Source organism: Xyrauchen texanus, chromosome 28 (assembly GCF_025860055.1).
Source record: "Xyrauchen texanus isolate HMW12.3.18 chromosome 28, RBS_HiC_50CHRs, whole genome shotgun sequence".
NCBI lineage: Eukaryota > Metazoa > Chordata > Actinopteri > Cypriniformes > Catostomidae > Xyrauchen > Xyrauchen texanus.
In genome coordinates this window covers 28,190,181-28,214,189 of record NC_068303.1, presented here as the reverse complement: position 1 = coordinate 28,214,189, position 24,009 = coordinate 28,190,181, and the positions used below count along the sequence as shown (strand labels likewise).

At 42.0% G+C, this 24,009-nt stretch overlaps 1 long non-coding RNA gene across 1 annotated transcript in view; it reads right to left on the bottom strand.

The window, feature by feature from the left end:
- LOC127622304 (uncharacterized) overlaps nucleotides 1–22,394 on the bottom strand; it is a 37,471-nt gene extending 15,077 nt beyond the window's left edge. Inside the window, exons 1-3 of the long non-coding RNA XR_007967961.1 lie at nucleotides 22,171–22,394; nucleotides 9,972–10,102; nucleotides 8,858–9,033 (exon numbers count right to left, since the gene is read on the bottom strand). This is a non-coding gene — a long non-coding RNA (uncharacterized LOC127622304). The remainder of the gene's footprint in view (nucleotides 1–8,857; nucleotides 9,034–9,971; nucleotides 10,103–22,170) is intronic.
- Between the last annotated feature and the right edge of the window lie 1,615 nt (nucleotides 22,395–24,009).

Genomic DNA, 24,009 nt, shown 5'->3' with positions numbered 1-24,009 from the left:
TTTTTGGTCCTTGATGGTTCTGTAGTCACTTTTACGTTTTTTTTTTCCTTTGTTGGTAGGTCTGGTAGTAGCCGTGTTCCCTAAAGACATTTTTGTTTCGTTCGTCGCTAACGAGATGAATGTCTGCACCTCGTTTATTGACCATGGTGTGGTTTTGGGTACAGCCATTTTATTTTACAATTCGAAAGTTGCATGAACAAATGATACTGCTATCGCTGTTGCTAACTTTAAAACCAGCAGGTTGATGTCCCATGTTGCAAATCCAGTGATGCTGTTAGTGACGATTCTCTCTGACCAATCAGTGATCTGCAAGGTTTTGATGTCACATTTAGTATCGGCTCGGCTTGCTTGGAACTTCGACCAAGGTTGTACTAAAAAAAAGTACCAGGTACTATCCACAGTGGAAAACTCCCAAAACGCGAGCAGAGTGAAGTCGAGCTGTACCGTGCAGTGGAAAAGCCCCATTAGTTTTGCGGATAGAAAGGCTTTGTTGATGAGAGAGGTCAACTGAGAATGGCGAGACTGAGCTGACAGAAAGGCAATGGTAACTCAGATAACCACTCAGTACAATTGTAGTGAGCAGAATAGCATCTCAGAATGCACAAAACATCAAACCTGAGGTACCTGTAGATGGGCTACAGCAGAAAAAGACCACGTCTGGCACATAATTAGGACCATAGTGTTCCTAATAAAGTGTTAAGTGAATGTATGTCAACAGGAACTCCCCAAGCAAAACACCAACCCTAAACCTAACCATCAGTGGAGTGAAAGTGTTATCATAGAGTGAAAATGCAACCTCTGTATCACCATCATCATTGATCATGTAAATGAGATTACTTCCTGGTTTACCTGGGACCAGACCCCATGTCTGTGAGCCAGAAGCCTCACAGAAAATTTTAATTGATGCAAAAATGTCTAATGGGAGATACGCTTGTCAGAAACTTTGCAGAATGCCATCGATTTCAGGGTAACAGAACAGTCAGTAGCAATATGTTGGTTTCCTGTGTGATTATTCTGCTCCCACTGCATAACGTTTTCTATTTGCACCTTGGATTTTTTTGCTGTGGCGGGCATTGTCTTGATTTACTAATGTATGAAACAGCCTATACACAGAATTTAAAGTAATTCTGTGTATAGGCTACATTAAGAACATGTTGTGCAGATACCCAACACAAAATAAGTATTTTATTTAAACATTTTATTAAAATCAAAATTGATTGCAATTACAATATCAAGGAACATTATCCTCAAATATGATTTTTTTTTTGTTGTCATAGTCGTGCAGCCCTTTTGTTGCCCAATGTTTTTCAATAAAATAATGGTAAATCCTAACTTTTCCTCAAAATAATAACAAATTATTGCATAACTGTTTAATAAAGACCTGATCGGTAATTGGATGACTAATGATTGGACATCAATCATAAGAGCTCATTGCTTATGTTGAGCATGTGCCTTCAACATGCACTGACCCCTCTATAGACCTCATGCTTTCTCCAATTCATGTTAATAACCAATACAAACATCAGCCTGAGGACAGGGAGGGACGCCAGGGTCAGATAACAGTTCTGTACTGTTTACATACACGATACTGTATATAACCTGTAAATATGAGGGGGAGGGTTCATCCTTACTGCCCCCACTAACCCAAACCATGTGTGAGAGGACAGATCTCCTCTCAAGAACGTCAATCAACAAGCCGGGGAGCTGAGATCATAACGTGGACTGGCAGAGGAGCATTCAGTCATGCACATACATAAACACACATTAGCTTGAGCATGCACAAACACATACACATAAGTACAACATTTACCTAGAAACAGACATTCTTAAAGCATGTTCACACACAGAGAGCATAGTCAGATTTTCAGGTATTATGGGAAAGACACAGAGTTATTATTCAAAAGGTCTATAGCAGATGTCATGCATTGGGTTCTGAGGGCTTGTGTGGAGAATGTTTGGATTAGTAGCTGAAGAGATGTGAATGAGCACGGCAGCAACACAAGTGTTGGGGAAGGTACTTTGAAATTGACTAAAAATTTGAAAGCTAAATGATATCCAGAGTGATTTGATTATGACAAAAAAATTATGTTGATGAAGGTGGAATTAATGTTTTTTGAGAAGCACTCTGTTACACAGTTTAAAGCTAATGAATGTTATATATATATATATATATATATATATATATATATATATATGTATATATATATATAGGGTGGAAAGAGTACCAAAAATAATACTAAATTAGAAGTATTTTTACATCTTTAAAAATGTAGTATGAATAAAAGTACCTGTCCTAATATAAACTCAAGTAAGAGTAAAAGAGTAGCTCATATAAAAGTATTCATAAGTAGTGAGTATTGAGTACTGAGTTGCGAAAGCTATGCCCCTTTAAAATAAAAACTCTATGCTGCAATTTAAATTTTTAGCACATATACTGTAATTTACATTCCCTTTTATGGCTTTTTGACAGAAAGAATAAAAAATAAAAGTACTTTATAGGTGTTTGTAATTGACAACTTTTAAAATACATCATTTATCTATGATACTGTATACACTACATTAATCTGTTTTTAAAAAAATAAATAAAAGGGTGACATGATTACAGAAATAAAAAGATTAAAAAGTTATTTTCAATATCATAAAGTATGAAACAATTACATTAAAATCAGTTTACGTGCAGTGTCTAAATTTCCCTTAATGCTGACTGAGAGAGTTACTGTTGCAGATAAAACATGTTCAAAACAATGCAAGGAATGCAAAAAAATTTAAATTATGAAAACCCACTAAAAAAACAGGGTCACTTGGTGGGTCATATAACCACTGTAGTCATATGGATTACTTTTATGCTGCATTTATGTGCTATTTGGAGTGTCAAAATGTTGGCATCCATTCACTTGTATTGTATGGGCCTATAGAGCTGAAATATTCTTCTAAAAATATTAATTTGTGTTCTGAGGAAAGAGAGTCATACACATCTGGGATGGCATGAGGGAGAGTAAATGATGAGAGAATTTTTATTTTTGAGTGAACTATTTCTTTTAAGTAGCACATGGGCGGCCATATTGTCCTCTTTTTGAGATACAATGTTCTGCATTAATTTATTTATTGTATCTATTACGCCCAGCAATAGTTGTGTACTCATTCTGATGCATGATAAACAATTTTCTGAAGTTTGTGACAGGTGGAATGTTCTACTGAATTATTGCTCTACAAAGGTTGATACTTTTCTATCAGGCATTAGAAAAAACTTGGAGGCATTAGAAAAAACAAAGGCTATGCATAATTATAAAATATTTACTTTCCTGGTCATTTATTCTACAAATTAACACACTGTTTTATTCTATTGCATTAATACATTTAAAGCTACTCAAGTTATTCAGACAAAAGCAGAGTGTGGTTTTCTCGTTTCCTTGTTGTTTGATTAATAGCCTTTATATGACATAGCCTACTAGACAGTGCTCAATTCGGTTACATGTACACTTCAAGTCCAACATCATGATGCAAATGCGATTTTTGTCCCACTGTTTTCGCTCACTTTAGACCAAACCAACAGCGTTTACATTAGTGCCTCACCAAGACGGGCATTGGCGGAATTATAAAGTGTATTTGATCATTTAGGTGCAAACCTGCATTAGTGCGCAAACATTAGCCGCCTGTCAATCAAATTTTGTATATTTTATCTAGATCAACCAACAAGTGGTTATCTTGCTACAGCAATCGATGTAATGAACACCCCTGTTCTAGATGTAGATCATAGGCTAAGTATAGAAAATTATTCCAAATGTTATCATCGATATCGCGGACATCTCTCTCTTTTTTTTCAGATAAACATCAAGATTGTTTATCACCCAGCCCTATTTATAACATTGCCTTAAACTCTCACATCAAACCCAATAATCTCAGTGTTAGATAGTAAAATTACAGACTACATTATAGACACACAGAATCTAGTAAGCAGAAATATGAAATTTACCTTGATATGTTTCTTCAAATTAGAGGCAAGATTAATGCTGATATCTGGCTTAAGCAAGTTAAACACACATGGCACAATCATGCAATTGGACTTTTTCATTGCGAAAAGCCCTTTTAAGTGCAGCCGTGATGTTCAGGTGTTGTAATATGATTTAGGCATTGTCCACAGATAAAATCAGGACAGGGAATTAGCAACACAGATGGTGGGAAAATAGTGCAATAAAAGTACAATTAGAGCCCTTAAAATGTACTCAAGTAAAAGTAAATGTATAAAAAAAATATATAAAATTCCTGGGAAAAACAACTTCATTACAGTAACGTAAGTATTTGTCATTTAATACTTTACACCCCTGTGTGTATATATATATATATATATATATATATAGTATATATATATATATATATATATATATATATATATTCCACAGAACTGCAGCTCACTGGATGTTTTTGGCACCATTCGGAGTAAATTCTAGAGACCATTCACTGAGATAAATTTTTTTCCCCCATTCTGATGATTGATGTGAACATTAACTGAAGCTCTTGGCCTGTAACTGCCTGATTTTATGAACTGTGAGTCATGCCTTCTTTAATTTGATTGGTCATCTTAAACGACATTGACGAGCTGTATTAAACTAAAAAGCGCATTAAAAATTAAACTTTGTTTAACCATTATGTACATACATGTCAACATGTGGGTACGAATATCTGGGACACCTCTGGGTGGGGGGGTGTTGGAGGGGTGTTTTTCTGGTCACCACAGACACCTCCTGCGGAGGTTTCTCCTGCTACTTCGGGGCAAGCATGTCTTGATTCGCTCAGACAGCGCCACCACGATAGCGTACATAAATAGCCAAGGCGGCATGCTCTCTCATCAAATCTCTGTACTGAAATAGGCGCTCCCCAAAAATCCCCAACATTTTTGCAAAATGAAATTACGTGCTTCAATACATGGTTCACTGCAGTTTCCCAGTTAAATGTCCAGTGAGTAAAATGGTGTCCTAATCAGACTTAAGGTTTTTAAGTGAAATATTGGATGGAGGTAATATGTACCTCCCTAACCTAAAACTTTAACCTAAACTAACCAATAGTGTCTTAAAGCAAATGCAACATGAAAGCACATATTCTGAATCAATCATGTTATTTTGTGTCACTTCTATGACACTTTTGGCTCACGTGTTAGCTTGAGTGCTTGGCTGGCCTTGAGCCTAAGTCTTCCATGTCCAGAGTTCAACAATCTATCAGGTGAGCTAGCATGCAAGCTAATCACATTGGGTCACTTTGGGTCTGTAATACAAGCGTTAAAATCAGTAGAGTAGTCTAGGGTATACGCTTGCATATGTCGTATTTGTGTGTACCCACCTAAAATAACTGATGATATGTATAGCCGCCAGAACAACAAGTAGGCTTTTGTCTCTGAATTTTTCAATTTGCTAATGCTGCAGCACCACTTTTTTTTTCTTTTTTTTTTTTTTAAGTGTACAGAGATTCTCTCTAAATGTGCACAGAGCTGTGGGAAGTGGGGGCACAACTGATGTCATGGACAAAACAGAAAGCCGACTAAGCTGACTCACCAATCAGAATGTTCATTTCAGATGTGACTGGATATTTTCTATCCAATATTTTCAGTAAAGGGCGGGACATTTCCAACGTCTAATGCTGATGCACAAGCATCTCTGGAGTAACCATAACTTGCGCTGTAATTTTATTTCCCTGCTATATATTTATATATACATGAATATTAAACAAGTACATGCAAGTAAACTGTGAAAATACTGCATGTTATTGCACCCGTGCTAGTTTTTGATGCTCTTCGCAAATGCTGGACAACTGTCTTTCATAAATTCCCAGGATGCCCACCTCTTCAGGCACTACAACACCACTGGTTAAAATGTATTGTTTTTAAATGATACAGTAGAGTAAAAGTGTTACCAAATCATAACATAGCAGTGTGTGAGTAGTGAAAAATACGTTTTTATAAAGTCATAATTAACCATTGTCGTAGTTGTTGTGCCTCTTCTGTTAATTTCACCAGAAATGAGGATCACAGATACACATATGAATGCAGAGACACTGAATGTGATCAATTGTAAATGTCCATAATTATCCATCTCTGATGGCAGCGTAATCTTTCATTTCTAATAAGGCCTTCAAATCGTCAAATCAATGTGGATGCTAATGATTATGTAACACTGTCATATAACCAAAGAGTGAGCACTATGTTATTCTTTCATTCTGGCATAAATGTGAGTTGATTTTTCTGAGCATCGGTGGGACAGATGTGGCAATCCACACAATATCCTCCCAAAGACTCTGTGATCTTATTGGATCCATGCAGCGTGAGTCATGCAAATCAGACTGGAGTTGACTGTTCCTGTAAAAAAGCTTTATGTTTGGATTAGCAGGGCACACAGAGAAGAATGTTTCTGCTTAAGAACCATCCACTGTTAGATGTAAATCAAGAGGAGTATATGTGTGTGAACATATTTTTAACTGAGTGAGACAAAAGTATCCATAACTGCTACATTTACTGTATGAGGCCACAAACATATAAATAACGTTTTAATGTGTTTAAATAGGACTACACACAATACATTTGATCCAGAGACTGAAACAATCAATATTAAATTAGCTTCAGTAAACAGTTAAAGGAATAGTTCATCCAACATAAAAAACTTGTCATAATTTACTCATCTGTATGTCATTCCAAACCCGTTTGACTGTCTTTCTTCTGTGGAGCACAAAAGATGTTGCACAGATTGTTCTATGAAATTAAATGTGACTGAGGCTAACATCTCTCCTTTTGTGTTTCATTGAAGAAATAAAGTTATACAGGTTTGTAACAACATGACAATAGTGTATGATGACAGATTTCACTTTAAAACTAAAATAATTAAGAATTTATTAAAGCGGAATATTTCAGTCTGTGTTTGAGGAAAAATAGAAACAAAAACAAAACAGATAAGGAAGAAAGAGAGAGAGATTTTTTTTATGCTTGGCTGGTTACTAATTTAAGGTCCAAGATTTATAACATGCAGTTTAACACACTCTTCTAAGTTTCAAATCTTTACATTCTGTCGTGTGCTTCATTTTAAAATGGCATAAGTTCAAATCTTGGTCAAGTATTTAAGAGGAGTCTATCTCAATGGCACCATAACCTAAGTGGGGGGTGCAGTTAAAGAGCATGATTTAGTAGAGCTAAGTTTTTCTGTAAGTTGTAATATTATTGCACATACTTCGAGCCTCAAGTGGCAATCCAGCCAATAAACTGGAGACCTGTCTCTTTTCTTAATAGCTAGATTGCAACCACCTACTTAGTGGGTTGTGAGTTTAAAGAAATGCAAATTTAAAACAGAAAATGTTCAGTCTGTGAACACAGGTCACATCAACCCACAGCTGTATAAAGTTTTTAAAAAACTCTTACCCCAGTGTAGTGTGCAGAGAGAATTATAAGTAAGCCATTTGTAGACTGATTGCCCCGATAAGTGTTAACAATGTGATGCTATCAAAAAATTGCTCTGTTTTTTTGAGCATTCTGACCAGGGGTGCGTTTCTCAAAAGCATCGTTAGCCAACTATGGTTGCAAGTTCCATCGTTACCAACATAGTTCAACGATTTGGTGTTTCCCGAAACTGTAGTTCCAACAAACATTCGCAAACTGCATCACAAAGGTGTGTGTAGTTAGAACTACAGCTATTTACTATTTTCTTGTTAGTTTGATGTGTGAACATCATTTTAATTCACTGAGGCTTCTATATCTTTTAATACATACTGTTTCTTTCACTCTATCAACACTGACCACGTTTACATGCCCTTAAAAAACTGCTTATTCCGGGGTTTTGCAGAAAGTGGCGTTCTGAAACGTCACATAAACAAGAATGCAGCCATTTAAGGGATTGAAGGCTGTTAAGAGAAAGTGCTTTATCACACACAGTTTCTGTCAGAAAACACAGCTTTTGTGTGTTTATGTTAACGCATAAGTGGCATTTATATTTTTTGAAGAGTGCGCATGTGCGTATGTGCTCAATTGTGTCGGGGGAACCCCAAAGTGTGATGTAGAGGCATCACAGTGCACACAGCTTTTCTGTCTTCAGCAGCTTTCTCGCAATAAACAGCTTTCTGGTATATATGTTAATAAACTTTTATAATTTAATATTTGCTGAAATTATTACTCCACCCCCTGCGTAACATCATTAACGAAAACTATTTGTTGTTGAACCAACGTGGTTAGACCGATGGATGTGCGACATAGTTAATACGGTTTCGGAAAACAGTTGTGACTAGCTAGTTAATTTCTCCAACAATTCATCAGACTATGGTAGTTGAGCGATGAGTCATATGGGAAATGCTCCCCTGCCCAGCAGCTCTTTCTTAACCAATGGTATGAGTTCTGGGTGGGACTATCTGTCCCTCGAGCATGGAAGACAGGGAGAGTGTTCAGGAAGCCTTTTTGCACAGCCATTTGTTTTGCAATTCCGTTTGGTGCCACTAGGAGCGCAGAATTTACACACTTCACCAATATAATCTGATTACATATTTAAAAATATGGTAACAAGACTTGTCTCCCATTCAATAGCTTCAATGTAGTAGGTAACTTTTTGTTAGTAACTTGTAGTTTAGCTAACTACTAAAGCTTGTTTGACTAGTTTAACTACTGTACTATAAGTGTATGAGCAACTTGTGAAGCTATAGCTTCAAAAAGGTCAGCTGTGTAACCTGAATTATTACACAGATCACTGTAAACATGCAATACAATTCTCAATACTTGTACATATACTTGTACATATACACAGAAATATAACATTAAACAATAAGATTTAGGTTTATTTAATTATTTTTCACTTCAAACTTTAAACTTCAAAGAGTAGTTTGATCCCTCATTTACCTGTTATTTTTGAATTGGCAGACTGGATTGAGATCTACAGCACTTGAGGTCTATGATGAGCCACCCACTGTTGGCAGCAGTCTGACCCAGCAGAGGCAGCAGATGGTGTGGGTGAACCTTCGACCCCTGTGGGGAGGATGGGAGTCCAGGTAAGCTTACCACACCTGCAGGATGTCCTGTCAGACAATGTAAAACAACAGGTTGACGTCACTTGAGCACTCCTATATATTTTTAAATTGTCTATAATCCAAACAGAAGACTTCTGTATATAGTACTGAATGTATTAATAACATCTATCTTTTAAAAGGGAGGATTTCTCATGGTGGGATTTTGATAAGACTGGTTAAGGCTAAATTCCTGTGCCTTGCCCTGATGTTATACAGTTATGGGTGGTATTGGGAGATGAGGAAGAAGTACAAGATATGAAAAACATGCATTAGATCACCATTGTGAATTATTCAGATGGGGATTAAGGGGGACTGATGCTATTTGTCCCATGGGGTATTTGCCACAAAGGCTATATCTCACTAACAATGTTTCATAAATATCAGGTCATGCCAAGTTTCCACATGTTGTACATGTTATACATTTTATACAATTTATGAATTACAATATTCATTTTTTTGAAAGTTACATTTTTGGTGTTTTGTTAATTGATTTGTGTTCCATAAGTGTGTTCAGTATAAACATTTTGTCGAAAAGCCTATAATAAATAGGCTGTATAATGGCAGCTTACCCGATATAATGTGACAGCATGCCTTGCTGGGGCATGTTGTTTTCAATGTGATCTTTCTCTCTTTTTTTTCTTCTTTTTTTTCTTTTTCAGGGCACAAATGGTGAATCTCAAAAGGCAAAAAGGATAACTGACTTAATGATTCACATATTTGACAAAATAATCAATGAACGAAACAGAACAATAGCGATTGGAACAGTCTAATGTGTCTGTCATTTATTTGCCTTTGTCCAAAATGATCAGAGAAATGTTTGTTTGTGGTAAGAGATAGAGATGGATTAGTCTGTGTTAAAACCAGATTTATGGAGGAAATAGAAAGAGATGAAAGTAGGAGTAGTGACAGAGAAAAAGACAGAATAAAGCTACACTAAATATTCTTACCAGATGCTGTTTTTTGAGTTGTTTCTTTTAGAGTCCTAGAATGGTGTTGTTTGTTTCTCTTGATCTCGGTCCAAACTTCCATTGCCAAGCAACTCTTCCAGAACCAGGTAGATTTCTGCTCAGTAAATCATCTGAAGAACATATACAGTTTACAAGCATCTTCTGTGTATTGTTCACATATATACTAATAACTATTCCATTACTTTGATGTGTGTGTGGATATAATTTATTATATGAATGATGTTACAACATAGAACATAGCTTTGGACTCATTACCTAAATAAATTTGGGCTATATCTCAGTAATTATTTGGTTTTGATTTAAAAGTCCAATTTCACAAATGCGTTTTCTCCAGCAGTGATTTTGTATGATGGTTTCAAACACATTAAAAACTATATTTCTATCACCTCTTTATTTCTCTTTAACCCATTGTTCACATTCTCATTCAGTGTTACACAACTACAAGTATCTCTGAAGTGATTCTTTCGTGTTTACACTTTGGACATGTTGCCAAGCTTGGCCAGATTGGAATCAGCTCTTTGGGTAGATATGTTCTGTGATTGTCTATGTGAATATGTTTGATTGTTTTCACTCTGTCACATCATGTGCCACTGTGGTACTGTTGGAGGGCACAGAGAGGGCATAATGAGGGTAAAACCCTCTTCCCCACCACCTCTGTATCCCCTTCTCTCTGCTTTGGTTCCCTCGTATTCTTACACATGCTGTCCACATTTTGTAAGTGATAAAATTAGTTCCATTCAAAATCAGGTATATCTACATGTTGCCTTAGTAATGAATGAAGGGGAAGCACATTGTTAAGAGATTTTCTCATACAATAACTCAGAGTATGTGTCAGTGTGGAAAGAGAGGATGGAAAACTGGAAATGTTGCCTCTTCTCATGTCATTAATGATATATCTTTAATAGCTCTGTCCAAATTCACTCATTTTCACTGAAGAGTTCAGACTGAAAATAATGGTATTTTAGTGGTCTAAAGCACATAAATGGTAATCAGAAGGTCACTGGTTCAATCCCCACAGTCACCACCATTGTGTCCTTGAGCAAGACACTTAACTCCAGGTTGCTCCGGGGGTTGTCCCTGTAATAAGGGCTCTGTAAGTCGCTTTGGATAAAAGCATCTGCCAAATGCATAAATGTAAATGTAAATGTAATTGGCTTTCAAACCACAAAAAAAAAAAGATCAAATTTTGGACAAATTTTATGTTTTCATGTTTTTTGTGCAGGCTACAAACAACTCAAAATACATGGATAAGTAATAAAAACAAAGTCTCTGTCTCTCCCTCCATCTCTCAGCTGTCAACTTCTATATTTATCCTTGTCAAACTATTTAAAATATACCACCCTACCTTAAACCTAATGTAACAATGATGCATTTCTATGACCTGCCTTATTTGTTTAAACTGGAGTACTCAATAAAAATCAATGAAATAATCAATTCGATTTCAGTTTGTTTCTCACCACACCTTATTGTATTCCTTCAGAATAAGGCATGAGTCGCATACAATAATATATTAGACTTCTGAATAATAGTTTTGCGCCCTTTTTGAAGCTTGAAGAGCCGGTTACCATAAACTGCCATTGTTTGACATCACTGGGCACAACATTTTTTCAAAGTTTCTCCCTCTGTGTTAAGAAAAATAAATAAAGTCATAAGGTTAAATAACAACACGGGGTGAGTAAATATTGACAGAATTTTCATTTTTGGGTGAACTATACCTTTAAGATTACTGCACAATTTGATTACTCTCAAAAAGCTTTGAAAAGTAGTTTCTTATGTAGGCAAATGTTAAAATGTATCATCTTACAAGTCATGAGCTATAGAAAAAGTATTGAGATGTCATAAGATATAATTGTGTGAAAAACAGGGATAAAAGTAAGTGTCTATGAACTCATAATTTGCTGTTTTACTTGGGATTTATGTATTTATTTATTGTAGGCAACAACAGTATTAATTGCTAAAACATTTTGGGAGTTCAACAAATATTAGCATAGAGAAGAGTGTAAAAATAAGAAGTTCCTAAAAACAAGATGTCATCATATCCTCAGATAAATATATTTACGTATAAAGTAGTGTCTTCCGGTTTTGAAACATCTTTTTTTATTCATAGACTTTGTATTGCCCACAAAAACTGTTTAATCTCAAAGGAAGGTGTTTCCAAGGAAGTGTGAGTGCCACTGTGGTGCCATACTGACTGCTAGCTCTTTCCAGCACTGCAATGTCAGTGGAAATTACCAGCATCTCTCACGCACATTCAGACACACGCTTGAGCACTTTGGGTCATCTTTAAATAGCGTGTGACAGACGCTGATGCCAATTACTTTGGGAGCGGTGTGGGGCTCTGGCTGTCTAGAAATTGAATTTCCTGCTGTTTTCCGCTTTCTCCCTGTCCGGATCTGCGAGATCAACATTTGGATCATGCCAGGGAGCGGATGGGCCAGGAGTAGGCAGGAAATCTCTTGAAGCAAGGGGGTCAGATGGAATGACGATATGGGGACCACTCCTGAGCAGGAATCAGGAAAAATGGAATTTGTTTTACAGTTTTGCCAAACTGTTTTTCCTATTCATCTTTGAAGTCGCTGCGGTTGGTTATCCTACCTGTACCTCTCCCTGCTGGGTTTACTCATAAATGTCTAAGTACTTATGGAAAACAGAACACTTATTACAGTTACTCGTGGCAAATTCTCAGGGCCAGCAAAGTCTTCTCTTGTTCGTCTAACAAATACATTTATATTTTTCATCCTTTCATTCTTAATCACCTTTTTGCCTATGTATTTTTAATCACTTTCCACTCTTAATTAATCTACAATCAAATAGAGAAAAATGAAAGAATTATCCAGTCAGAATTTATTCCTTGATGCTTACAAGCAAAGCGTGACAACTGTTTAACAAATCACATGCCCGACCCAGTGCTTGAGTCTGAGATCCACCCTGTCAGGCTTTCAGAATTTCTAAAGAATCCCTCAACAGTGCAACTGAATGAGCAACTAAAGTCAGATTGTCAGATTCATCAGCCAACCAGAATGATTTATTTGTTCTTGGTGGGTGTGATCTTTAGCATATGTCCCAGTGGAGGCCTTCTAGCTGGCCTTGAGTCAATCACACTTTAAGTGACATAATTTTAAAGCGAAAAGCACGAGATCTTGCTGAGAAGTCGACTGTCATCACTGCCGCTATCGTCGTTGAGAAAGAGATCCTTGTGGATTTAAAAACACGAGATGTTCTGCATGACCATGTGATTGCTTAATTTATTAATCATGAAAAGAGGACTGATTTTCACTTCAAGTAAATTGGTAAGAGCATTGTTATAGCAACATCAGGAGTTATCTAAGAGTACATTAGGCTGCTTGAGCATTCAGTGTCAGATCAAGTTTTGAAAAGAAGTGCTGCGTTCCATTCAACTCGGAAAGTCGGATTTTTACAATGGAATGCATCTTGAAGTCAGAAATTCTCAACTCTGATTTCAGGGGCATGATGTCACACAAACATGTCGACACTCAGGGAGATACAAAGTAACTAATAAACATTCACTTTATTAATTAATATTGATAAATGAGTTTGTTTGTACATTACATTATATTAAAGCTTGTTTAACAAACACCTGTAGAAACAGGGGTAAAAAACATTATAATCTCTTTTGATAATCATACATGCTAGTGCTGCAGAATTGTTTATCAGTTGGGTTGCTAGGAGACATCTCTAATAAAAAGTAACTTTGTACTGTAGTAACTATGTCTGTGGCCTTTCTTTTTTTTACATAAAATTGACACTTCTATATCTCACCAGATGTGAGGTCTTTAATAGTACTATAACAAATTGTTATTATTTCATATTTCATCCTCATAAAATTATAATAAAATCATACATTGAAAATAAAAGACATACATTAATACAATAGTGTGTATTGTAAAGATAAATGAAAATTAGTAATAGTAGCAAATATTTTTCATCTTAAAAGGCCATAGCTCTGCTATTCATACAAATATAATATTCCTAGAATTAGGAATAGGATTCCTGCTGCTGAAATTGTTAATTATTTTCCTCTGTACACATGGTTCAGTGAAAGAGAAAACGTACTGGAGTTACGGGAATCAATTAGAGTTACTTGCCATTTGGCTGAGGAACTTCAGCATAAGACATGGTTTAATTTGTTTTGTTAGAATGATAATCTGATTATTCTTGCTGACACTTCAAGAGATGTAACAAATCAAACGGCATTATCAGTCAAAACTTCTGTTGCGACTCATGTATTTGTACAAATTTTACCTCAATGGAAAATATACCTACACAAATAGATCCAGGATGAATAAAGGTTTTTCCCAAACTCCATGTGCCAACATATATATATGTGTAAAATCTGAAAATATGTCATGATAAATCACAATGTGTCATCTTGTTTTTCTGATGCTGTGGGTTTAAACAAACATAAGCTAAACATGAGTCCAAATGAGTCTGCCAGACTGAATTGAAGGCTTTTGATCATTGGTAAAGTGCTCCTATACCTCAAATGTAATGAATTTTGATTATATAACACTACGCCAATACCTAAAAAAACTTCAAATAAATGGCCAGAGTGAAGTGTTCTGCTGTAGTGTATCCATGCTGTAGAAGTGATTTATAAATCCTATTTATTCTTTGCTTGGCTATTGTTAATACAGCCTATGTACACAATATGGAGTATGGGGAGCACTGTCTTATACATTTTGAGGAGGGGCTTATTGAACTGTTCAAACTTTTATTCGTTATTTAGTGATAAACTTCTCTTCCAGATAGCTGTTAACCCTCTTATGGAATCTGAACATACAGAAAAAATTGGCTTGATTCGATAAGTCTAAGTGAACGTAAAAGAGAAAAAAAGACACCTTTGGTATTCACATTCAAAATTGACCTATCATTGAAAATGAATGGGAAAGACCAAAAAACAGAGCAATTATAATCAATAAATCAGCCACAAAGCAGGCAAAAAAATAGACAGAAATTACAGGGTGAGACTCTAAAACATCCTCAGTGCAAAACACCCACTTACACACACACAAATGAACTGGTGAGACTTTAACACAACGTTTTTTTTTTTTTGTTTGTTTTTTACATATGTCAAATAAAACCAATAAATCAGCCACAATGCTAAACATACACACTCAGAAATGAAGGGTTGATATGATAAGACAATCACAATGCATAACACGCATACACACAGAACCAGGGCATCAATAAATGGAGCTCTACAGCCATCTTTTGGTCACTGTTAGCATTACAAGTCATCTGTTGTTTTCTTACTGATGACAGAAATCTGACACACTAACACGCATACACATACACATTTTTGTAAAATATTTTTTTACTATAGAAAGTTTAAATTGCAATATGTTTACTCTGATTCTTCTGTTTTTATATTTTAATTGAATTTTCTGAATTTTGTTAATTTCTTTTTCTTGACATTATTATGCATTTACATTTAGTTATTACATTTTTATATTTGAAATAAATTAATAGTAGAAAAATGCTTTTCTGCATCTTCTCTTTGTAACACCATGGTCAGGTTCCCCTTCTGTCGCTCTCTCCACGTTGTGTCGGAGAAGCGACACTAGGGGTCTCTCTTGAGCGCCGATATCCACCTCTGATCTATGAAAAAAGGCCAATGAGAGTTGGCAGGCAGTATTTGCATGTCCCGCCCCCGGACATACGGGTATTTAAGCGGCGCAAATACGGGAGTTCATTCAGAAAATTTCTTCGGAGCCGATGGTCTGTCTGCAGTTTGCTGTGAGTTTACACACCACTACGTTCCTGTTTCCTCTGATGATCTGCATGCTGTTGGATTTGACGGCGCACAACAGCGGCTTTCTCCTACTTTGCACGGCGTGCATTGTTGCCCCTGAGCGCTTCGACAGCGCAGACACACACACACACATACTGTGTATTAAAAGAGTTATTTCCCTTAAAAGAGTGAATTTCTCTAAAAGAGCAAAACACAGCGGCGTTGAACGTCCTTTTCAGGACGCATCTTTTTTAAGATGCCCTTCTGCCCCTGTGTTGTTCCTGGATGCGGTAGAAGCCTCTCTGCTTCAGACTGCCACAGGCGCTGCCTCGTGTGTTTGGGCCACGATCACACCGAGGCAGCGTTGACCACTTTGCGGTCGCGGCTTGCTTTCAACAGAAAGCAAGCCACCCCAGCCGCACCCCGCATTGTTCCTTCTTCCCACGGGATTTATAAATTGAACCTCCCTCGCGAACCTCCCGTTCCCCGACACGCTCGCTGGTCCCCGTCCACGCTCGCGGCGATAGCGGCTCGCCTCACGGCCTGGCTGTCTATCCTCCCGAGCCCGAAGCAGATGAGCTCGCCGCCGCATCGGAGAGTGTGATGTCTGATGCCGAGGACTCCCCTGGACTGCCGCCTTCGGGCCAGCAGGCCCAGGCTGAGGCCGACGCTCAGATGTCTGACATGCTTTCCCGGGCCGCCGTGAGCGTGGGGTTGGATTGGAACCCTCACTCCTCCCCACAGCCTTCACGGTTGGATCACTGGTTCCTGGGGGCAGCGCGCCGTTCGCGGCCACACATCACCCTGTCCCGTTTTTCCCGGAGGTGCATGACGAGCTGACGTCTACTTGGAGAGCCCCACTCTCCGCTCGTCTAGGTGCCACCCGCTCCACTCTCACCACCCTCGACGGCGGAGAGCGCCACGGATACGGGGCGATTCCCCAGGTCGATAGGGCAGTTGCGTACCATCTATGCCCCGGTAGCCCTACCTCCTGGCGTGGCCGCCCATACTCCCATCCAAGCACTATAGGACAACATCCTCACTCAACGCGAAGGCCTACAGTGCGGCTGGACGTGCTGCCTCTGCCCTGCATGCGATGGCCCTCCTGCAAGTCCACCAGGCCAAAGCACTCATGCATGGGGGTGGACCTGATCCTGATGTGCTGCAGGAACTGCGCTCAGTGACCAACCTCGCCCTGAGAGCGACGAAGGCCACAGCGCAGGCACTCGGACAGGCGATGGCCACCCTAGTTTTCCAGGAACGCCATCTCTGGCTCAATCGGGTCGAGATGCGTGAGGCTGACAAGAACCGCTTCCTGGACGCACCTGGCTCCCAGATTGGCCTTTTCGGCGACACCGTCGAGGACTTCGCCCAACAGTTCTCCGCGGTGAAGAAGCAGACGGAGGCCATCTCTCACATCATGCCCCGCCGCACACCTGCCGCTACGGGCCCTGCCCCGTCCCCCTGCGGCAAGGAAACCAGCTCCTGCTCCGCCTCAACCTGGGCCCAGCTCTCAGCCCCAGTGTCGAGCACCCCGCAGGCGGCGTGCGCCCCCTGTCTCACGAACCCCCTCTAGGACCCGGAAGGCTCCCAAGCGTTCCTGAGACAGTCGACCCAGAGCCGAAGACGTTAGCTCCGGAGGTGGTAAGACCGCTCCGTCCCCCGGTGGAGGGCCGGGTGGAGAATCCTTTGTTTTTTCATTTGCCACACCTCCTGACGGGGGCTGTGGTACCCACATTCTCAATAAAAGAGCTATTTCCTTTGCCTCTGGGTCACCTGGCCTGCAAATGCCGTTCTCATGGCAATGTGCTTTCAGATTACGACAGTCCCGGTACACCGGACGTGGCGATCCCGCCTTCCGCCTGCCCACGACTGTCCCCTGGCCGGCCGGTTCAGACGAGTCCAGAGGACGCCGACGTCGGACCTCCTCCTCAGTCACGAACCCGCCCCCTGCCGGACGCACGGAGCAAAGTGCTTTGAGTCTATTCTCAGCACCTCAGCCTCAGGCCGCAACGAAGCCGCCCGACGCTGCATTACCTGTTCGCCCGCTCGCGAGGCCCGCCGGGTACGTCCAAAATACTTGTCCCTTTGGTGCCCCTAGCGCAGAGCTGGGAAGCGTGGCTTTGCTTCCCAACGCGTCACGCTGGCTGCACCGGACCATTCGACTCGGTTACGCAATTCAGTTTGCCCGGCTCCCGCCCCCCTTCACAGCGGCGAGCATGCCAGTTCCCTGCGCACGGAAATCGCGACCCTCTTAGCCAAGGGCGTGGTAGAGCCCGTCCCTCCAACCGAAATGAGGAAGGGTTTCTACAGCCCTTACTTCATTGTACCCAAGAAAGGCGGTGGCTTACGACCAATCCTGGACCTGCGAGTTTTCAATCGGGCCTTGTTAAAACTCCCATTCAAAATGCTCACGCAGAGAAATATTCTGGCTGGCGTTCAGCATCTAGATTGGTTCGCAGCGGTAGACCTGAAGGACGCATACTTCCACGTCTCAATTCTGCCACGACACCGACCCTTCTTACGGTTCGCGTTCGACGGCCAGGCGTTTCAGTACAAAGTCCTCCCCTTCGGCCTGTCTCTGTCCCCTCGCGTCTTCACGAAGGTCGCAGAGGCGGCCCTTGCCCCGCTACGAGTAGCCGGCATCCGCATTCTCAACTACCTCGACGACTGGCTCATCCTAGCACACTCTCGAGAGTTACTATGCACACACAGAGACCAGGTGCTCCGGCACCTCAGACGCTTGGGGCTTCAGGTCAACTGGGAAAAGAGCAAGCTCACTCCGGTTCAGAGCATCTCTTTTCTCGGGTTGGAGTTAGACTCAGTCTCAATGACAGCACGTCTCACGAGCGAGCGTGCTCAGTCGGTGCTGGACTGCCTCACTTCCCTCAAGCCAGGCACAGTGGTCCCTCTAAAACTTTTCCAGAGGCTCCTGGGGCATATGGCGTCCTCCGTGGTGGTCGCGCCACTGGGGTTGATGCATATGAGACCACTCCAGCACTGGCTCCAGACTCGAGTCCCGAGACAAGCATGGCACCACGGCACGCATCGGGTAAGGATCACCCCCGCCTGCCTCAAAACACTCCGACCCTGGACAGACCTCTGCTTTTTACGGGCAGGAGTGCCCCTGCAGCAGGTGTCCCGACGCGTTCTGGTCACAACCGGCGCCTCCGGTCTGGGTGGGGTGCCGTGTGCAGCGAGACGCGCAGCAGCGGGCCGTTGGAAACGGGCCCCGCTGCGTTGGCACATCAACTGCCTGGAGTTGCTGACCGTCCTTCTTGCCCTCAGGAAGTTCCTCCCGTTAGTTCGGGACAAACGCGTCCTCGTGAGATCGGACAGCACCACGGTGGTGGCGTACATAAATCGCCAAGGCGGCATACGCTCCCGCCACATGTCACAACTCGCCCGCCGTCTCCTCCTATGGAGCCAGCAGCGACTCAAGTCGCTATCACGACAACGCCTGCCCGGCGGGGAGTGGAGGCTTCACCCCCAGTCGGTCCAGCTGATTTGGGAACGGTTTGGCAAGGCCCAGGTAGACCTGTTCGCCTCCCAGGAAACCTCCCACTGCCTGCTCTGGTATGCCCTAACAGAGGCTCCCCTCGGGACATACACGTTGGCACACAGCTGGCCCTCGGGGCTGCGCAAGTACGCATTTCCCCCAGTGAGCCTTCTTGCACCGGTGCTGTGCAAGGTCAGGGAGGACGAGGAGCAAGTCACGCTAGTGGCCCCCTACTGGCCCACTCGGACTTGGTTCTCGGAACTCAGGCTTCTCGTGACAGCTCCTCCCTGGCGAATTCCCCTGAGGAAGGACCTCCTCTCTCAGGGACGGGGCACGCTCTGGCACCCACGCCCAGACCTCTGAAACCTCCACGTCTGGTCCCTGGACGGGATGCAGAAGAGCTAGCTGGCTTACCGGCGACCGTTGTGAATACATGTCCGGAGGTTGAATCCCTCCCGGCCAGGCCTAGTTCCCTCCTGGGATCTCTCGGTAGTCTTGGCAGGACTCCAGAGACCTCCCTTCGAGCCGCTTGAATCAATTGGACTCAGGGCCCTCTCTCTTAAGACGGCCCTGCTGATCGCGCTCACCTCTATCAAGAGGGTCGGGGACCTGCAAGCGTTCTCTGTCAGCGACACTTGCCTGGAGTTCGGTCCGGCGGATACGTCTGTGATCCTAAGACCGCGACCGGGCTATGTGCCCAAGGTTCCTACCACACCATTCCAAGATCAGGTAGTGAACCTGCAAGCACTGCCCCGGGAGGAGGCAGACCCAGCCCTTTCGTTGCTGTGTCCAGTGCGCGCCCTGCGCATTTACCTGGACCGCACACAGAGCACCAGATGCTCTGAGCAGCTCTTTGTCTGCTTTGGGGGACGGCAGAAAGGGAATGCCGTCTCCAAACAGAGGCTCGCCCACTGGGTTGTCGATGCCATCACACTGGCTTATCACACCCAGGCCGTGCCCCTACCCTTGCGGGTCCGAGCTCACTCAACAAGGGGTGTTGCGTCCTCGTGGGCACTGGCCAAGGGCACCTCCCTAGCAGACATCTGTAGAGCTGCGGGTTGTGCAACACCCAACACCTTCGCGAAGTTTTACAACCTCCACGTTGTGTCGGTTGCGTCTCGTGTTTTCTCAGGTCCGAGCCCATAGAACTTGGTAACACGTAGACCGACCGGCCGGGTGGATCGCTTGCGCCCACCGCCCTTTTCCTGACGTCAGGGTAAAGTAGTGCGCCTTCTTCCCAGGGCGCCTCACTCCGAGTCGGGACCCTGGTCGATTCCTCCCCAGCCCTCCGGGTCCGCGGTTCAGCGGAGGAACTCGCCGGCCCAAGCCACTGCGGGTACCCTGATGGCCACCCCGTACTGGTATAGGGGCTCCACAGGTAAAATAAGAAGGCCTCCTGTTCGGACTCCCCTTGTGTAATTTCACGGTTCTGTCCCTTACTGAGCGGACCCCGTGTCTCCCTTAGGCAGTTACAGCTGCCCGGTCGCCGTGCTGTAGCAACTCCCCCTTCGAGGCTGGATCTACCACCTCACCATACTTTCCACATGAGCCCTAAGGCGGCCGTGTGGCGTGTCTACCACTTTTCCTCCCCAAGAAAAAGGGCAGGTGTGGTCTCCGCGAGGGTCTGGGTAAGACCCCTTCCCTATATGCGTGTAAGGGCCCGGCCGTGATTGCTCTATCGCGAGAAACATAGAGAGGAAAGAGGCCCAGCCAGGCTGGCCCGTTCCCATGTTGGCAAACATTGCCTTGTTCCCTCCCAGGGTAACTAGAAGGATCCCGATGTTCTTATGGGGCATTGGGGAAGGGTACGATGCAGCCAGGTACAGGCGATCGCGCGGCACTGGATGAAATCCCTGCCCGCCTCTGTATCGGCGGTTCACGCTACACGGTTCAGCGCATGGCAAGATTGGAATGGGTCCCCTAGTGTCGCTTCTCCGACACAACGTGGAGAGAGCGACAGAAGAGAACGTTTGGTTACGTATGTAACCTCCGTTCCCGAGGGAGGGAACGACGCGTTGTGTCTTTCCTCCGCCATGTCGCTGAACCGAGCCACTGTTGTGGCGGACCATTTCGGCTCCTCAGAAAAATCCTGAATGAACTCCCGTATTTGCGCCGCTTAAATACCCGTATGTCCGGGCGGGACATGCAAATACTGGCTGCCAACTCTCATTGGCCTTTTTTCATAGATCAGAGGTGGATATCGGCGCTCAAGAGAGACCCCTAGTGTCGCTTCTCCGACACAACGTGTCGTTCCCTCCCTCGGGGAATGGAGGTTACATACGTAACCAAACGTTTGATGACAAGCATTATGGCATTAACTGCAAAAACTGTCACTTCAAATCAATTTTAAAAAGCTTACAAATAATTGAATGCAGGGCAGATACTTGGAATATAATGCATGAGTCATTCTGAATGGAATGGAAGCGCAGCGTAGTTCTAGCAACCTCCACCACCCCACCACCACCAGTTGAGCCCCATCCCGCATGGAGGTAGGCTCCTCGCCCCTGCCTTCTATCTCCGGCAGGATATGATGGTTCTGAGTACAACTCCCTCGGACCAACAGACGGGGCTTACACCAAAGAGAGACATTAATTTTCTGTTTTACATTCATCAAATAAATGGCATCTTAAACCTCACTCAAGCATGCGTGTCTTCCCAATAGAAATCCTTTTATGATATTTTATAGTGCTTTTTGTTTTGGGTCTTAACAGCTCCAGTTTTCATTTATTGTCATAGAAAAGAGTGACTAGGATATTAATAAAAATGTCACTTTTTGTGTCCCATTGAACAAAGTCAGTACTACGAGTTTGGACCAACATGAGAGTGAATAAATGATAAGAGAATTTTCGTTTTTCCACCTGTTGATGGGAAGGTTTTACAGAACAAGACATAAGGAAAGATGTGTGAATGTATTATTTGCATCTTACATTTTTTCACCACCCCTTTCTTCAAAGACCTTCGCTCTCAGGGTGAGGAAGTCTGGATCAGGTCCAGCCAGAAACAAATCCATGTAGTGCTCCGGACGTCAGAGCTGTTCCAAATTCTGAGGGTCACTTTGCCGCCATTGTATTGTTCTGCTTTTACTTTCTGAAAACGTCTAATTCACTTTGAAAGCACTAACATCCTTGCTGCTAAACTGAAATCCATCTGGCATCAGGTCTCAGCCAGACTAGAGAGACTATAAACCAGTTATTTATTAAGAAATCAAAAACTGCAGCAAGTTCATTACGTATTGCAACCAGCCTATGCAAACATTACATCATGTCGTTTATGACGAGCTCTAACCTTCAGCCATTCCCACAAGAGCATTTAAAGGGTATTACGTGAAAAGGTTATATTACACGGTGGATACGACCTCCGTGATTTCCACACACACACAGATAACAACTGGAATATGAGATGTTATGAAACTGGATCTTCCATAAATAAAACAGAGGAAGATGTCGGTCGACCCTCTGAGAATTCCAATTTTCATCCGCACAGGTTCCTGTTTTGTTTACTAATTTTAAAGACAAATCTATAATTATGGAAAGGCAGGGGCAATGAAAGGATGCTGCGCTGTTGAGTAAACTCTCAAACAAATGCCAATTTTAGAACGTTACTCCTTATCCAACAGACAATGGCAGGAAAACAGAGAACGTCACACTGGGGATAGACAGGGTCAGCTCAAGGCAACGACACACCCTCAGTTTCTTGTCCTCTCTCTATTTGTATATACATACAGTACATGGCCCTGAAAAACTGTCTGCAAGGGCACGGAGTGCATTCATGACATTGTGCTAGTCTCTTATCCTGGGAACATAGCTGACTGAGTGTGTTTATGAATGAAATGTGTTGGTCTTAATGTCTATATATATAGACATGTCTTGCAGCTGTGTATTTGACTTTGCCTCCGTCTTAAAAAGTGAGATGTTTCAGAAACCAACTTGCATACACTAATATGTGACATATTAAAAAAGTTAAAATTCACAAAAAATTTGTATTAAAAAAAGTTATTATTTACTCACATTTATGTCATTCCAAACCCATTTGTCTTTTTTTCATCCTTGGAACAACAAAGGATAAGTTGTATGATAAAGTTGGATTCTCCTTTCACTAAAGGAGAAATGTCCGAGCTGATCCTTTCCAAGCAATGAAAGTCGAAGGGGACTAGGGACTGTAAATCTCTAAATAGCACAAAAAATGACCAAAAAAGCATCATAAAATTTGTCTATATGACTTGTGTGCTATATACCAAGTCTTCTGAAGCCGATTGATACCTTTGTGTGACAAACAGACTAACATTTCTGTTATTTATTAGTCGTTATTCACTGAAAAGCTTGCTTGACAGCCATAGTCTTCACTTCACTTTAATTTCAAAAGACATGAGGATGACTAAAGGATGACAGAATTTTCATTTCTTTCTTGTGTGTGTGTGCGTGCGTGATTGTGTGTTTGAAAGAGAGAGACAGAGAGACCTCAAGTTGCTTACTTTTCAGAAGAATTTGATGACGGGATGTACCAGCTTTGCCATGACTGACTACACTTAACCTCAGGTCTAGTGGGGTCAAAGATCTCTATCTTTCCTTTTCTTTGCTTTTGTACACCCTGATCTGGTAGTGTAGTGTTTACATTAAAATGACATAATTTCATTATTGTTTGTTTTCCACAACAAAACTGACATGATGTCGAGATGTGTTATTATTGATCAAATTTTATTGGAGAAAGTTCAGTTTGTACTTGTGACTTCCTGTCTTGAACTTGAAGAAACATGTCGATCACACATC